Source organism: Lepidochelys olivacea, assembly GCF_965140295.1.
Source record: "Lepidochelys olivacea isolate rLepOli2 genome assembly, chromosome: 1".
NCBI classification, from domain to species: Eukaryota; Metazoa; Chordata; order Testudines; family Cheloniidae; genus Lepidochelys; species Lepidochelys olivacea.
Window position 1 is genome coordinate 338,940,935 of NC_140411.1, and position 17,936 is coordinate 338,958,870.

The 17,936-nt window shown below is 45.2% G+C and overlaps 1 protein-coding gene across 8 annotated transcripts in view; it reads left to right on the forward strand.

Annotated features, from left to right (window-relative positions):
* The window catches only part of FRMD4A (FERM domain containing 4A), a 411,923-nt gene that overhangs the window by 201,834 nt on the left and 192,153 nt on the right, over positions 1-17,936 (forward strand). Inside the window, exon 1 of one of the 8 annotated variants that reach the window (XM_084630505.1) lies at positions 1,840-2,065. The exons of the other annotated variants lie outside the window; for them this stretch is intronic. The gene's annotated coding sequence lies outside the window, so the exon portion shown is untranslated. Of the gene's footprint in view, positions 1-1,839; positions 2,066-17,936 lie in introns of those variants that run through there. 8 annotated transcript variants of the gene reach the window in all.

Genomic DNA, 17,936 nt, shown 5'->3' on the forward strand with positions numbered 1-17,936 from the left:
TCTTGCCATTGGACAGATGGGGAAACTGAGGCACAGAGCGGTGAAATGACTTGACCATGGTCACCCAGTAGAGATGGGAATAGAACCGAGTTCTCCTGGCTAGTCCCACTATAGGAATCAGAATGATTCTATAGTAATCAATCTTTGTTCAAACCCAGTCACTATTCAAAGGACCAGGGCTGTCATTGCTGGGGAGGAGACACTATTTTCTCCTACAGAACAAAAATTGAATCTCTACTCTAACTGCAAAACTGAACTCAGCCTGAGCTGCAAGCAGCACCTCTGTAATATAAAATTAATACAGACAATTTCTGTAAAAGCCTGATTCTCATATTTTCCTCACATCAAACCAGTGCTATTTCTGGAAAGCATTTCCCACTAGAGTTTCTGTGAAATCCTCGTCAACAGCTAATGCTCAGCGGTTACCTTGCAGGAGAAACTCCAGTCCTCAAAGGGAAATGGTGAGAAGCAAATGTGGAAGCTCCCTTACTAAAAAAAGGAAAAACACCCTCCAGTGTTTTATAGCAGTCACCCCAAATGCTACAGGTAAACTGTAGTGGTTTGGACCACTTTTCACATGGGCTTAGATTAAGGTAATCAGACATCCCAATACTAGGGGCTTTGTCTTATATAGGACCCTATAGCCCGCTTCCTCCCCCTCCCCCCCCATCCTGATTGTTCATACTTGCTACCTGGTCACCCTAGCTTAGATCTGGTTTGTACAGTGTTTGCACTGATTTAACTGTTTCACTTAGGGGTGTGATTTTATACTGGTATAGTTATACCGGTACAACCCCTAGTGTGGGCACAGTTATACTGGCATAAAGGTGCCTTTTCCCATTATAGTTTAGTCCCCTTCCCATACAAGAATAGCTAGACTGGTCTAAGCACTGTAGCCACACTAGGGGGCTTGTACCTTTTTATACCAGGATAGTTAAAGTGGTACAAAAACTGTGTGTATACAGGATACAGCCCCAGACTGCTGCATCTTTGAATCAGGCTCGTGCTGTTTTTCCAACAGACTCGGGACCTCCTGAGTGAAGGATTTCTTTGGGGCTTGTGCTGATTTGTTCCCTCCTCTTCCTTTTCCTTAGGAATATTTTCACCGACTCAGCATAGCTCCTTCCTGCTGCTAGCATAATTCAAGACATAACTTTGCCCTGACTGCATATGCCGGAAAGGAAATTGAAAGATTAACAAGTCCAGGCTGCTTCCCCCACCCCCTCGCCCGCCACTTCTTCTCATGATTACTATTATTATTATTTAAAGGTGGGTGTGTGTGTATTAGGCATTGTAGGGAAATCCACATACACACAAACCCCGCCATACTGCCTATCTTTCATCTCCCTTCCCAGGTTTGGCATTAGTCATAAACCCAGATGTTAGAAGGCAGAGCTCAGCAGATCACCAAATGAATATACTTGCACGCTGCTCCAAGGGTTCATATATTTCACATGACCCAGCATCAGTGGCTGATGCTTGCCCCCACCTCTCTTCCCCCCCCCACACACACACGCACACACACACAGAGCCAGCCTCCTTTCATTTAAAGTGTGTTTTTGCCTGCACGTGAGCCACTAATAGGAAAAGCTCTCAAAGCAAAGCCTGCAGAAGAGCTATTGGTTTGAAGCTGCTCCCAGGCTTTTCTGGTGGCATGTTCTGCATGTGTGAAATCTTGCAGTGTTGCAAGCAGGTTTTGGTTTGTTGTTGTTTTTTCTCCCCCACTCTCTCTCTCTCTCTCTCTCTCGCGCTGAGGATGGAGATTGCTGTGGTTCACTCTGGATCGCCGCCAGTGTCTATCTAAGAGACCGTTAGCTGGGAGATGGGATGTGGTAGCATTGTGGAACTCCTTGCAGACACACACACAGAGGGAGGGGAGAGAAGAGGAGAAAAGGGCTGTGCCTGCCTCCTAGCGAACCACACAGAGGAGGAGGGACAGGGAAATGGATGCTGCTTGTTAGGCCAAAGGCCTGCTTAATCTGGATTTAATGGGATGCTTTTTTCTGTGGACAATCTGGTTGAAATCTGAAGTGCTGCGGCTGCCGCTGAGGTGAAAAAAAGAAAGGTAACGTGTGCCTTTGTTTTCAGATAGGGACTTCGGTGGGGCCATGGCTTGGGCTGCATATTTAAAATGCTGTTGGAAGAACAGCTCAAAATAGATCTTTTATCTCTTATCATGTGCAATTAAAAACAAATCTCTCTACAAGATGCAAGGGTTTCCCCTCCCCCACGGATTTTAAATGAGGAGACAGAAATGTGTGTGGGAGGGATTTTAAAAAATGAATACATGTTGTGTTCAAGAAGCAGAGGTGCTAGCAGTATGAATTCATTGGGAGCGGGGAGCGGGGATTTGGGAGGTGGAGATGTTTGAATTCAGACAAATCTGGATGCATGCTTCCATTGACTGCTAAGATGGACTGTTCTTTCTACATTCCAAATGGCTGCAGCAAGTTAAATGCAGAGCTGGGGATTGAAAAAGCAAAGCCCTGGAAATATTTTCACTTCAGGCATGCTTCTCTTCCTAGATTGCAGCAGAAAAGTTGTTACATATAAAGTCTAGAAATGGCAAATAAATGGCCCTGTTTCTAACCTCTCTGTGCATATATATCTATACGCACTGCAAATGGGTACACGTAAGATTGTTTTCTCCACTGCATTGTTAGCCTGTTTGCTGCTGGGGGAGAATTAGAAAAGTAGATTTGAGCATCTAATGCAAAATTTCCAGGAGAGACAATTGTTTCTAATAATAGCTCTGGCACTGGTTTAGTAAGGCACATCCAGGCGCGTGAGTGATCCAGCAATACTTGCTCGGAGACAACCCAGGTTGTGGAGAAATGTGAACCACAGCCTTTAAAACATTGTCTTGAGCAAAGTAAAAATAGCTGCACTTAGATTTCTTTTAAATGGAATGGGGGGTACTCTGTGTGTGTGTGTGTTCTGTATGGCACTTAATAGCTCGCCATGGAGCTTACAGTTAAACTGCACATGCCTTTTTCTAAAGCTACGGTGCCTTATTCAGCATCCCCTTGTGCCAGTTTTATACCAGAGTAACTCCACCGGCTTCAGCTCACTTCTTCTGGTTTCACACGACTCGGATTTTGTGAACAGCCCCGAGGATGTGTGTAGTGCAAGGAATTGGGAGCTCTGGTTTGTGTGGCCGTGCCATTTTCCCTGCTGAAAACTGAATCCCTCGCCCCAGAGAGATCTTGATGGTGCTAAACTAGAAGATTGAGTCTTGTTCACGTTCTGGGGATGGCAGAGGGCCCACAAGGAGGGCTGCTGCATGAATAGATGACTGCACACTGTTTGAACCCATTGCTTGCTGCTGACCCTGGCAATGTTATTGTGCTTTGGCTCAGGATGGCTGCTCAGAGCTACTTGTTCTAACCTTTCTGGCACAAGTTACCAGAAGCTTAACCTCTGCTGAAAATGTACAGCAAGTAATATTTTAGAAGAGAGACACAATAGGGCCATGCTGATTTATACCAGCTGAGGATCTGGTCCCAATGCGTCAGAACTATTTAGGGTTTGTCCTTTCTCAATAACCTGGAGTCCATTCATAATTTTTTTTAATACCACTAAGGTTCGGTGGCAAAGCAATTCTTTGAAGCAGCCTTTAATGGGAGCTTGGTTTGGGATTTAACCTTTAGGAACAGTACAGTCAGCCCATCCACAGCAGCATATGGGGGCCTGCTACTGTTCCCGTTCAAATCTTCCATTGATTTCACTGGTGCAGGAATAAACCCAAATTGCCTTGTGCTGTAGGAGGAAAAGCCGCTGGTGGTGTAGAGTTTCAGCAGCAGACAAGTCTGATCATTTTCTGCCATGGAACATGGAGTTTATTTAAGCACAAAGCGTGCGGCGGGCACTGTGGCAGAAGTCCGTGGTAGCTAAATACCTGTTGCTTCCTTTAATTAGATACAATATTTTGAAATGCCTGGGAATCAACACCAACCTGAGCTGCGAATGGGAACTGTATTTTCTGCAAAGTGGGGGATCAATCAGGAGGGGAGGGAAATGGTAGAAATTGCTATTAGTAGTTCCAGGGGGCTTGTCTTCATGTACAGTGCTGCAGCAGCACCGCTGTCATGCCTTAGTGAAGACGCTACTGCACCGATGGGAGAACTTCTCCGTCCGTGTAGTTAATCCATCTCCCCACGAGGCGGTAGCTATGTTGACGGGAGAAGCTCTCCTGTCGACCTAGCACTGTTGACACCGGGATTTTTTTTCACACCCTGGAGTGACGTAGTTATACCGATTTATAAGTTTGTAGTGTAGACCTGACCTTAGTCTACAAGTGAGGAGTCAACTCAGCAGGAGTAAGGCTGGCTGGATCTAGCCCTGTGAGAAGGTAAAATAAACCATTGTGCTCTAGATAAAGTTGTTTTTAAGACACATGCTAGGAATGTGGTACCTGTGCCATTATGAAAATGAAGCTAGGTACAAGAGTGATTACTGGTTTAGTGAGGAAGTATTACCCACATTTTTGCATGACAGAACAAGGAGTAATGGTCTCAAGTTGCAGTGGGGGAGGTTTAGGTTGGATATTAGGTAAAACTTTTTCACTAGGAGGGTGGTGAAACACTGGAATGCGTTACCTAGGGAGGTGGTGGAATCTCCTTCCTTAGAAGTTTTTAAGGTCAGGCTTGACAAAGCCCTGGCTGGGATGATTTAATTGGGGATGGTCCTGCTTTGAGCAGGGGGTTGGACTAGATGACCTCCTGAGGTCCCTTCCAACCCTGATATTCTATGATTCTATGATTCTACCCACTCTTGATCTGATAGCCATCTTCTAGTGCTCTCCTCCCCAGGCACTCTGAATTTATTAATGGAGAGTGAAAATTTTCAGCTACTGCATCCTGTGAGCTGACTGTCAAATCATATAGGGCCTCCACCAACATCCATTGAAATCAGTGAGAGCCTTGCCATTGATTTCAGTGACCATTGGATCAAGCCTTTACGGGTGATATGACACATGACAGCACAACTTTAGATGTACAGCATCTTCCATACAAACAGTACCTCAACATATTTTACAGACCTAAAGACTGCAGCGAGGAGGAGAAATAGGATGATGATTATTGCTGTTGGTTAGCATTTGTATAATACTAGGAGAGTCCTGGGGGCTTAAATAACAGCAGAGGAAGAGTAAAACCACAGGGTATAGACAGGAGAGAAAAGATGGTGAGTCACTGCAGTGGATGCTACAGCTGTGGCAGGAGCTGGAGTGGAGGAGGCTATCGCACCAAGCAAGGTGTGATGTGAAAAGAGGCCAGTGATAGACAGACAGCCATGGAGAGGACAGAGAACAAGGTTGATGAGGAGTGGGGTGATGAGGGAAGAGTCTTGGTTTATATGAAAGGAAAGTAAGAGTTAGACAGGTTCACTGTTCAACAGCGTCTCCTGAAGATGTTGCCTGGTGGCACAGTGATCTTTCACCAGGGCTAAGAAGGGCTGGACTGGATCAAATGTGGATTGCAATCCACCAGGCAATGCCTTGGTGCTTCAGGAGGTGGTGGTGGGGACTGGGTACCTAACAACCTCTTGGCACATGCATTTTGCAAAGTATGAGCACTAGTTGCTTAGTCCTCCCAAGCCCCCTTCCAAGTGAGGTCCATGAGTATCAATATTACCCACTTTACAGAAGGGAAAAATGGAAGAAGAGAAATGATTCTCTGTGGCCTTATAGTGGAGACTAGGTGTCCTGGCTTCCTGGTATTGAGATCTATCCATTAGAGACCACAACTGACTGCCACAGCGCTCTTCTCTCTGATTCAATACTGAATAGAGGCTCCCGTGTGGTGGGTGGGGGGATGCTGTCATGTTGATGAAATACAAACTCAAGGGGTTTGAGTCTCTTTTCCTCTGTTCCAAGCCACCTCTGCGTTCCGGCTCCTTATGGGGCAGCTGGGGGACTGATGACCTACTTCTTTGGCTACAACAGCCCCCTCAGGGCCATCCACCAGACGAGTCACTGGAGCATGGTGTGCTCTGGTCATGATCACTTCCCTGCTCCACCCCCTATTCCAGGGCTGGCAGCTCCATGAAGTATCCCTGTACAATGAGTGTATTCCCAGGGGGCTCCTCTTTAAATCCCTGGAGGAATTTAAAACACAAGATAGAACTGAACCCAGGGTCTTGGCCTCTTTTGGTACTTAAAGAGCCCATTGCACTTTCATAAGAGTAGGAATGTTCCAAATTCCATTTCAGGCAACTAGTCACTTTCTGCTTTATATTCCCACTGCAGTTTTCAATTGGATATGGCTTGCTTCTTTGCGTCTTTGCTCTTGTGGAATGTTGCCTCATGCTGGTTGCTGCGTTCCATCCCAGAGGTGGCTACCTTTTACGTGCTGGGTGGCTAAGTGACCCTTTTGTCCTTTACCTGCTTCACCAGGGTGTTGTATGACTTAATCAAGCGAAGTTTGTAAAGTTCACTGAAATCACCAAACAAAGAACTTTATATAAAAACGAAGTATTACTATTACAATGCTTCACACCCAGTCTAGAAGGCGAGCTGCAGTATTTGTAAAAATAAAACACGCTGGAAATTATTCAAAACAATTTCTAACCCATTTCGTCCCATATAAGTCCTTACGCGATGTGATTATTGTAGGAATGTGTGAGTGCTTTTAGACAATGAATGCTGTGCTGGCAAATGTGCAAGGCTTTGATCCTGTGTTTAGAGTTTTCCTTCTTAGAAGTTCAAAATCCCTCAATCAAAATAAATCCACTCTTGTTTTAGTTTCCTAGCCACATGGGTTCCAGTGTGGCTACAGCCATACCACACACACTGAACTATCATCGGTATCCTCTCCTTCTGTGCTGAAAGCACCAGTATAGTCAGGAACAACTCTGCCAATGGCAGAGCAGCAAAACATATGAACCTCATGCTGTTAGACAGCATTTGCATAGGACAAGTCTACTGTGAAAACTGCTGTATCAAGCAAATGTCCTTCGGAATCAGCACAATATCCTGTAGTCAAAAATCTTCATAACAGCACTTTCAATTAAGCTTCCTAAATCCCCAAACCAAACAACCACTCCATCCCCTTTATTATCAGCATGTGCCTGCCCTATGCAATGTCACAGAGAATCTCTTCAGTTTTTACCATATTCATTTGTTACTGAAACTTTACTTCCGTCAGCGAGAGACTGTAGATCACACTGTTTTTAAAGGTCTATTTTGCCCTTGATATATACATGAATGGTAACTCTTATTAGCATCGCTGAAACTCTATGTTGGGTTTCTCTAGGGTGCCTGTCACCATGGTACCCAACTGCCACGTATGCTTTTGTATCAAGGGGGAGATTGGACCCCTTCATTTTCAAATGAAATATTTGCTGTAGAGGACGAGGGTGTCTTAGGGGATTTGTAATAAGATATGGTGCCTGGTTTATATACGCACATGCACAGCGCAATGATGAAGCAGGCTGGAGAAAAGCAAATTGCTAAGGCTCTTCCTATAGCCCCTTGTGATGTTAAACTTGTTGGGATTTTTAAAAAAAAACTCTGGAGAGGTTTGGGATGGGAAATTTGCCATGGGAAATTCTATAGCCATTTAGGAAACGGTAACATGGCAACAGAAGGCTTCCACTTGGACTCATGCAGCAAGATGAAATTGGATGGGGGGAGGGGAGATGTATACCTGAGTGAGACCGTGGAGATTTGGAGGCCATCCAGAAGCATCTGGGAAGCATTAGAAAGTTCGGCCTGCATCAAACATGCTGCATGAGAACAGGAGGAAACTCCTTGAAATGGTCTTTCTTTAGTTTTAGAGATTCTGGGGCAGCCCCTTGTGCTGCCTCTCTCCGCTTAGGCACGGAATGGATCAGTGTGGCAGAAGTTAGGCACGAGTCAGTTGCAAACCATGTTTAGTATTTTTCAATTCCTGTCCCAAACTCTGGTGTAGTGTTGCTGTGTGCTGTTATATAGCCGCTGTGGTTCACTCCAGAAGTGGGTGCATGTCACTGGTGGGTAAAGTGATTGCTGTTGCGAGTACAAGATCCTGTCATTGCTGGGGGCAGGAAGCAGGGACTGTAGCGGTACTGGCTGTGTGTCCAGCAAACTGTCTTCCCCTCCCCATCTCTGCTAAAGGGCTGGCCACACTTGCAGCTCCTACCGGGACATAGCCACGGGTGGCCTTGGTTCCAGGCCCAGCCAAATCTGAGCAGGGATCTAGTGCTGCCACAGTGCCCTGGAGCGTCACTCAGGCACCTGAACTCCAGGATGGAGCTATGGGCCTGCCCTTCAGCTCTGCCTTGCCATTTTCTGAGCCAGCCCATGCTCGTGCCCAGCTCGGCAGGTGAAGCCCCGTGTCTGGGAGCACCAGGGCCAGGAGGAGGGTGTGGCATCGGGGTAGAAGCTGAACTAGCAGGTGCTCGGGAGCTGCCCGTTGGCCCGTGGCTCTCTCCACACAGCTCATCCCCTGCATGGCGGGAGGCAGCAGCGAGGCCAGTCTCTCTGCAGAGCTCTTAGGAGAGGATACACTGTGCTGGGCAACTCAATACAGAGTCCGGGCCAAGTTGCGCCCCCTGTTCATGCCCCTGCAGCACAGCTGGAGCCGACCCCGCACACGGGCCGTACAGCTCACAGAAGACGCGAGTCCCCAGCTGAAGGCGAGCAGCCCATACCCTGCAGTGGGGCAACGGCTCCCTCTCTTCCCCTGCTGCACAGCCGAGGGGACCAGCACTCCCTGCCCCCGCCAGGCTGCACAGCCAGCCGGCATGGCTGGTGGATAGCACAGTCTGTCATTGCCTGGCCACCCGAAAGTCAGAGCCCACCCAAATTTCCACTCCTAGCTTTGCCTGTGGCTCCTACGCTTCCCTTAATGCAAAGGCTGCTCAGGACTAGCGCATCTGTGGGAGCTGGGCCTCACAAGGGAGGGTGGGGAGAAGGCAGGACCATACCTCACAGCCTGCACTCCCCAGCCAGGAGCGCTGTGTGTATGCAGAGGGGCAGCACATCCTGAACCGTCCCCTCGGGGAGGTATTGTGCCCATATAAGAGTCATAATGCCTCTCAGGAGCTCCCCCTGGGGCAGGGCAGCTCTGCCGCAATCCCAGCTCTGAGCTGAGCCTGAGCGGCACAGTCCAGCCCACAGTACCGAGACAGGCCCAGACCAAAACTGCATAAAATCATGTAATATAGGGCTGGAAGGGACCTCAGGAGGTCACCTAGTCCAGCCCCCTGTGCTGAGGCAGAATCAAGTGAACCTAGACCAGCCTGACAGGCGTTTGTCCAACCTATTCTTAAAAACCTCCAGTGACGGGGATTCCACAGCCTCCTTCGGAAGCCTGTTCCAGGGCTTAACTACCTTTATTGTTTGAAAGTTTTTCCTCATATCTAACCTAAATCTCTCTTGCTGAAGATTAAGTCCATTACTTCTTGTTCTACCTTCAGTGGACCTGGAGAACAATTGAGCACAGTCAGACCTCTATATAACAGCCCCTAACATATTTGAAGACTGTTATCAGGTCCCCCTCCCCGCTCCCCCAGTCTTCTTTTCACAAGACTAAATGTGCCCAGTTTTTTAAACCTTTCCTCATAAGTCAGGTTGTCTAAACCTTTTCTCATTTTTGTTGCTCTCCCCTGGACTCTCCAATTTGTCCCCATCTTTCTTACGTAAGAATGGCCATACAGGGTCAGATCAAAGGTCCATCTAGCCCAGAATCGTGTCTTTCGACAGTGACCAATGCCAGAGAGAATGAACAGAACAGGTAATCATCAAGTTCTTAAAGTGTGATGACCAGAATTGGTCACAGTACTCCAGCTGAGGCCTCAGCAGTGCCAAGTAGAGCAGGAAAATGAGCTCCCTGGTCTTCCATAAGACATTCCTGTTAAAATACCCCACAATGATAGTTGCCTTTTTTTGCGACTACATCACATTGTTCACTCATATTCAATTTGTGATCTACTGTAATCTCCAGATCCTTTTCTGCAGTGCAACCACCTAGCCAGTTATTCTCCATTTTGTAGATGTGCATTTGATTTTTCCTTCCTAAGTGTAGTACCTTGCACTTGTCTTTATTGAATTTCAACTTGTTGAATGCAGACTAATTCTCTAGTTTCTCAAAGTCATTTTAATTCTAATCCTGTCCTCCAAAATGCTTGCAACCCCTCCCAGTTTGGTGTCATCTGCAAATTTTATAAGCATACTCTTCATTCCATTATCCAAGTCATTAATGAAAATATTGAATAGTACTGGACCCAGGATTGATCCCTGCATGACCCTACTAGTTAGACTCTCCCAGTTTGACAGTGAACCATGACTGCTAACTACTCTTTGAGGATGTTCTTTCAACCAGTTGTGCACGCACCTTATAGTAATTTAATCTAGACCACAGCTCCTTAGTTTGCTTATGAGAATGTCAAGTGGGGCTGTGACAAAAACCATACTAAAATCGAGATAGATCACATCTACTGCTTCCCCACTATCCACTAGGCCAGTAACCCTGTGTAAGAAGGAAATTAGTTTGGTTTGGCATGATTTATTCTTGACAAATCTATGCTGGTTTTTCCTTATAATCCTGTTATCCTCCAAGTGCTTACAAATTGATTGTTTAATCATTTGTTCCAATATCCTTGCAGGTAGAAATTCCAATCTGTAGCCAAAGTTTGCAGGTTGGCCCTGCCTCTAATAAAGCATGCAGGACTTTGGCAGTAAGTCCCCCATCCTTAAGCCCAATACACTCTGTGTGCTTCCCCATCCTCCTTGTAAATACAGTTTGATACACAGCTTCAGGGCTATGGTGCATACCATCATCTGGTGTCGATCCATTGACTTCCATGAAGCAGCATCCACTTATGCCAGCTGAAGATCTGGCCCTGTGAATTAAATATATGATACAGTTACTGAAAGTCTGTGTTGTGCGTAACCCCAAACAGCCTACTCAGCTAATAAAAGCAACTACACCACCTAAATGTGTGAATGTGAAGCAGTACAATAAACACAACAGATGGCACTAAAATGGGTATTTTAAGAATTAAGTCCTGATTTGCCCTTCAAGAATATTTCACACATTCTGTTGCTTCCAGCATCTAGGTCAGTTTGGTCAGTCTCCTAGGAACCCACATTGATTTTTTTTTTCCAGCAGATCACATTAGTTTCAACCACAAAGAAATTGTCCTGTTCTCCTATATAGTTAAGCCAAACTTTCTGCAAATGTTTTCTCATGGCTGGTTTGTTTTCTTGTAAAAATTACCACCCAGTCCACATCCACAAAGGAATTAGACCAGGAGACATTTGTGGAAAACATGATGAGGTAAAAGGCTGGTGACATCAAAAAGATTTGATTTTTTTTTGATGATTTGTTAAAAAGAATTAAAAGTCAGCCGTAGAAGAGTCAACAGCTACTCAAACACCTTGGGGGGAAATAATTTATTATTAATTATATTACATTAGTATCCAGATGTCCTAAGCAAGGTCAGGGCCCGCTGTCCCAAGCACTGTACAAACTCACAGAGCTTACAATGTAAGTAGACAAGTCAGAAAAAGGGTAGTAAAGGCCATAAAGAAGTGAAGTGACTTGACAACTGGTGTTGTGAGACTACTGCCTATCATGGTGACTCCTTGTGCTTCCCCATCTGTCTGTATCCAGCTGTTGTCTCTTGTCTTATACTTAAACTGTAGCTCTTTGGGGCAGGCACCGCATGTTCTGTTTGTACAGCCCCCAGCACAGTGAGGTCCTGGTCCATAACTAGGGCTTCTATGGTAATACAGATAACAAACTAATCATAACGTCCAAGATCATGCAGCAGATCAGTTGTGAAACAGAGGTTAGAACTCTGGCTCCCAGTCCTGTTCCCTAGACCACACTGTCTCTTGGTCAGTGGGGATTTCCACACTAAAAATTGGGACTAATATGGGAGTGTGGGAGGGGAAGTGATGTCTGGCCCCAGGTATCAAAACACCAAGAGATATGCTCGAAACTCCCATCAGCCAACCACCCTAATGTTGGATGCTCTGCAAATCTATGCAAAAACATACTCCTTTCTCAGACTCTTCATCCTCCCTCCCAACCAACCCCTCACCTCTTTCTTCTTCCTATTTACTTGTACTGCTGAAGTGTCTAGGAACCCCATTGCTAGGTGCTGTACAAACACAGGAAACAAAGTGTGTGTATACGTAAGTGTGTGTTTCTTTCATCCATCTGTTGTGTCTTGTCATTAACATAAATTGTAAGCTCTTCAGGTCTCTTTTACTACATGTTTGTCCGGTGCCTAGCACAATGGCACCTCACACCCTCATTACAGTCTCTGGGCGCTACTGTCATACAAATAATAATTCATCATGAAGCCCATACATATGCAGTAAGGACAGTATATCACTGTCAAGTCCATTCATGTCATTTCCATTGGCTAGTAGCTGCTTTCCCCCCCAACCCTTTTGCAATGCTCGCAGAAAGCAGAGCATTGGTAGCATTTGCTCTTTACATTTCCGTGTTAAGCTGGCACATTGATCAAGTGTCTTCCAAGACACCTAAAGCCACTTCCCGGCGTTCGGTACGCACAGCATATCAACTTCGCAGTCAGGAGTCACAAGCAACTGAGCAGAACATTTCTGAGTGACTTCAGGGTTCCCTCTATTAGCAGCAGTTGCAGTCAGCTCTAGGCAGAAACTGATCTATTAGATCTATTAGCCTGTGCAATAGTCTCCCAAGGGAAGTGATGGAAGCCCCATCACTTGACTCATTTTAACCTAGTCTGGACAAAGCATGAGGAAAATGTAATGCTGGGAACAATCCTGAGCTGGCAGAGGGTGGAGCAGGTGTCCTGACAGGATAGATCATTCATTTATTTATTATTTATTCCATTTCTATAGCTCTTATCATCTTGAGGTGTTTGTAACAATTACATTAAAAGTACAGATGTCAGACAGGAGCAACGAACACTTCCCAGATCCAACCATAAGGAAAGGCTGGATGGGCAGCACGGCCCAGATCCAGATAAACACTTAAGCACATGCTTAACTTTGCAAGATGGACTTGAACAGGTGCTTAAAGTTAAGCATGTGCTTAACTGCCTTGCTGAATGGAAGCCTATATGGTAAGGAGCCATGCACGTGGGAAGGAAGAAGCATTTTCAGGGTCTGCACCCAAATGCAGAGTATTTTGCAAACAGAGCAGCATTTGAGAGGTCTGACCCTGTGACCAATGAATCTTTGGCTGTGTCTCAGACTAAGAAAATAGGTCATGATGAAAAACATGCTAGCTGTTTGTGGTCCACCCTAGCCCTGGAACCTAGGCTGAATAACATGCCTTAAAGGAATTAAACTCTCGCTATACTAGTGTTTGGAAATGGGTGTTGTTAAAATGCGTTAGCCCACACAACCTGTTTTCCTAGGCAGGGTCTGTTTGAACGGTGGGTGGGTGAAATAATTGAAACGGCAAAACATAAATATTGAAAATACCCCGATGCTTTGAAACAATGTCAGGTTTGTGAAAGGAAGAAAGGGGAGTGGAATGTCCAGGTTTCCTTTGTTTTTCAAAAGAATATAGACACATATTATTTTCAGAGAGGAAAGCGATCGGTGACATAAAACAACATAGCAATCATTCTGGTGAGGAAACCGGCATGTCCAGGAAAGAAATTCCTTATCTCAGGATACTGTTGAAAGTAGGCCCTTGAGGCCAGCGTTTCTCAAACATATACCACTGATGAGCCGATTCAGAAGTCTGTTGGGTAGAATGCTGATTGGCTTAAAGTACAGTGTCAGACTAAGAATCCATTCTAACTACAAGGTCAAATACTAAGTAGTTTCAGTTTTAGATGTGGCGTGCTAGGTCTTCACATTTGAGAATCTCGGCTTTGTACTGTAAACGGACATAAGGGTATAAGGAGACAGTCGGAGAATGTTCACTTGGACCTGATTCAGCAAGGCCTATCATAAACAAAAGGGTGTAAGCACATGCTTTGTTGAATCTGGGCCTTTACATCCCTTGGTGTTTGTGGAAGAAACAACCTGTGGAGAAAATCACTTGGGGAAGATTTTCAAAAGTGTGTAAGTGCCTTGGGAGCCGCTGGGTGTCTTTGATCCAACTAGTTGCTAAAAACAGCAGCGTAGCCGCAGCAGCGTGGAGTAACCTCCCGACTCCGTACCCACTGTGCCAGGCAGTATTGTATTTGGGCAGCTAGCTCATCCTGCCACTTGTGCTGCCACGGCTACGGTGCTATTGCCAATGAGCTAGCTCAGTCAAAGCTAGCTTGGGGGTGCCCAGTCACGCCTTGCAGTTGCTGTGGAGACATACCCTGAGTTACATAGGCATGAATGGTATCCTCCCCGCGTTAGGAAGAAAAGGATCCCGCTGTAGGCCAAGAGTTCTTTTGGCAGCTGTCAAGGTAAAATAGTGAACTCAGCAGCTCCTGGGGCAGTATTGCTCAAAACGTAAGGAGAGGCATAGAGCGGAAGTGCTGGGGACAGAGGACACTCGCACCCTCAGGCGAGGGAACATGTTACTCCAGGTATTCAATCTAAATTTGCTCTTTGTTTAATTTCATCCCGTTATTCCTATTTAACTCCACCGATAGCCCATAATAATTTCTCCCCTTGTTGCTGTTCCCATCCTGCAGATAGTTAAGTTATTCCCCTTAGGCTATACATATTTTGTGTTTAATCTTTCCTCCCAAGAAGTCAATCCTCCTAACCACCCACTTACTCATTTTTGTTATAGGTCTCTTAAATTCCATCTTATTTGTTGCTATCTTCTTGGCATTGACAGTCCCATAAATGTCTGCACTATTCCGCATTCCCGGCCCTTTAAAATACTGTCTGTTGTGCCGAGGATGCCCTGCCCTGCCAGGTGAAGTCCATTGAATAATGCTGAAGGCCTGTTTATAGCCACACCACCGCCATGCCCTTCCTGCAGGAGAGGAGGAATTTTAAAGGGCCAGGACTGTAACTGGCACTGCACCAATGTCATGTCACTCCCCTGGTCTGGGATGTAATGGTCTCAGTGTATGAAACCCACAGTCTCACTGTGGGTTTTTTTCTTACCACTAAGAACTGCTGTAAAACGCAGCGCAAAGGAAGCCGTCTGCATTACACATAAGTTGCAGATAGCCTACAAAACCCAGGAACAATACTACGTATTTTTCAGTGCCATCTGCTGGCACCTTCCCAACTAACTGTTTACCTATATTCAGCTTTAGAGGACACGAGGAACGTTCAACACTGTCGTGTTTTATGAGCTCATATCTAATTTTACGTCTACTATCACCACTAAGGTTGTCATTAACTTTAAAAGGGATGCTGCCTGTTGCTGCCATTGCTTTAAAGGGGTGCCATAGATCCTAGTCAGTTCCACTACAGAAAGACTTTTAGTAGATGGCCAATGCTTGAGGACAGGGCTTAGAGAACAAAGATCAACATCCTTCCTAGGGAAGAACCACCAGGCTTACAATTAACCTCTTCTAGCACAGACTGCTGAATAGTATTCTTGGTAAAGAAGAACAGCATGAATAGCTGTGAATGAAAGAAGATTAATCCACAGAGTGCCCCTGGGTTTAGTGTGTTCTGACTCCAAAATGGCACCGGGACTTCGTAGGACTTGCTGCTAAAATATTATTTAGGTCCCTGGTTCCTAAACATCATTAGCCTCTTCTACCAAAGATCCTAGGTATTTTATAATAATAGAACAAATATGAGAACATTTCTGTATTGCTTTCTGTGTTGCATTTCTGTATTGCTTTCTATCTGGGGATCTCAGAGCAGTTTACAAACATCAGAGACGCTGTCAACTTGGACCGTAGTCCGTTAAGCCCTAAGTGATAGAAGTATTTCCAGTTGTGCCAATTTTTGTAGTTCTACAATCACTTTTTTCCTCTTTTGAAAACATTTCTTCTCTCCCCTGGTCCTTCATAAAAGACCCATACAGACAACAGGGGCAAATGCCTGACTAACAGACTGTGCAAAGGAAAGCAGTGAAAATGACTGTGCACAAAGGCCCTGATTCTCAAAAGCATGTAAACACGTGCCTCACTTTAAACACATGCGTAAGTATTTTCCCTAATAGGGATTGTGGGCCAGTGGGCCAACCTGCTGGCTGGGGAAGATGAATGACTCTCAGTCCTTTTTCTCGGCGCTTCCTTTTAATAAGTCACAAAACAAAGGATTCCAAAAGTAAACAAGTCACTCAGAACAATAGATCTCAAAGGCCTGGGACTTTTCTGGCTTCTTAGCCAGCTGGGAGGGGAAGGTCGCACTGTTCGCCAAGGTAGTCACTTCCCTTCTACTTTTGTATCCTTACGCCAGTCAGCCAACAAGCAGGGGTCTGGGTTAACCCCTTGTACGCTGGGGCTTGTGAAGCACCTGTCCATCTTGTCACAGAGGTGCTTTCTTGAATGAGGGACAAAGTGCTGGTAAAAGCACAAAGTAAACCAAAATATTTTTTCTCTCTCATCTCTTCCAGATTGAGCAATGTAGGAGTTCCTGTACCACAAGTCAGTTAAAAGTTTTCAGACAGGAGCATGATTTTTAAGCCAATAGTATCCCTTTAATCAAGGAATCAATCTCTCCTTCCTCCTGTCCAAACAACAGGCTCCGGTGACACAGGTTTTGTGTATTCAGTACAGTAATTACCTCCTGTACATGCAGCAAGCATTTAGGAAATATTCTGCTTCCAATTATAATATTTTATTTGAGTCATGGAAGAATACACTGTATCCTCTTTATTTCTGCAGTCAACTTCTAATGAAATGTGCCAGGGATATTTATAGAACTGCCACTGTAGATAGCATTTGCATTTTGTGCCTTTGAGTTATTTAGTGTGGCAGTTTTCACCTACAGGATTTTTTATTTTTTTTTGAAGAGCAGCTGAAAAGGAATCACGTTGCAACTGTTTCTTTTTTTTAAAGAACATTATTTGTGTTGAATCCAACCATTCTGTGAGCAGTGCACACTCATGGTAATTTACTGGCAGGCTGACCTGTGACCAGAATTTAACTGAGTGTTCTGGTGTGTTTCCAGGGTATGTTGGGGACAGTCTGTAGGACTCTCTGAGCCAGTGTTGGGCGTTAGAGTCCAGATGAATGGAGAAGAGGTGAGCTGCTGAAATAGTTCACATAACAGTGCAAAACAACTGCCAGCCTCTCTACGTAATACTTTCCTCAGAAACGCACTACGTAAATATTTGGGCAGCCGTCGCCAAATGAGATTTAAAGCTTTATGTTGATGTCAAACAAAGGTAGTTAGAAAATCTTTCCTTAATGCAAAAGGCAAAGATCTAAGAGAGTCAGCAAGTAACTTTTAAGAGGAATTTACTTTCTGCTGTGGTGAAATACTCTGGGATGAACAAATGTGTACGTAGTTCTCACATAGCACTTTTCATCCCTAGATCTCAAAGCACTTGGCAAAGGAGGTCAGTATAAAGAAAAGGAGTACTTGTGGCACCTTAGAGACTAACCAATTTATTTGAGCATGAGCTTTCGTGAGCTACAGCTCACTTCATCGGATGCATGCCGTGGAAACTGCAGCAGACTTTATACAAATGGAAAAACTGGGGCAGAGAGGTGAGGTAACTTGTCTGTGGTCACCTCACATGCCAGCAGTAGGGCCAGGAATTGAACCTAGGTATCGGTCTAGTACTTTACCCACTAGACCACACTGCCTCAGAGATTTTTTATACATATATACGCACACACACGCGCGCACACACATACACACGGAGAGGGAGAGAGAGAGAGAGAGAAAGAGAGACCATCCCTGACAGGTGTATGTCTAACCTTTTCTTAAAAACCTCCAATGATGGAAATTCCACAACCTCCTTAGGTAGTTTGTTCCAGTGCTTAACCACCCTGACAGGAAGATTTTCCTAATGCCCAACCTAAATCTCACTTGCTGCAATTTAAGCCCATTACTTCTCATCCTGTCCTCAGTGAATAATGAGAATGATTTATCACCCTCCTTTTTCTAACAACCTTTTATGTACTTGAAGACTGTT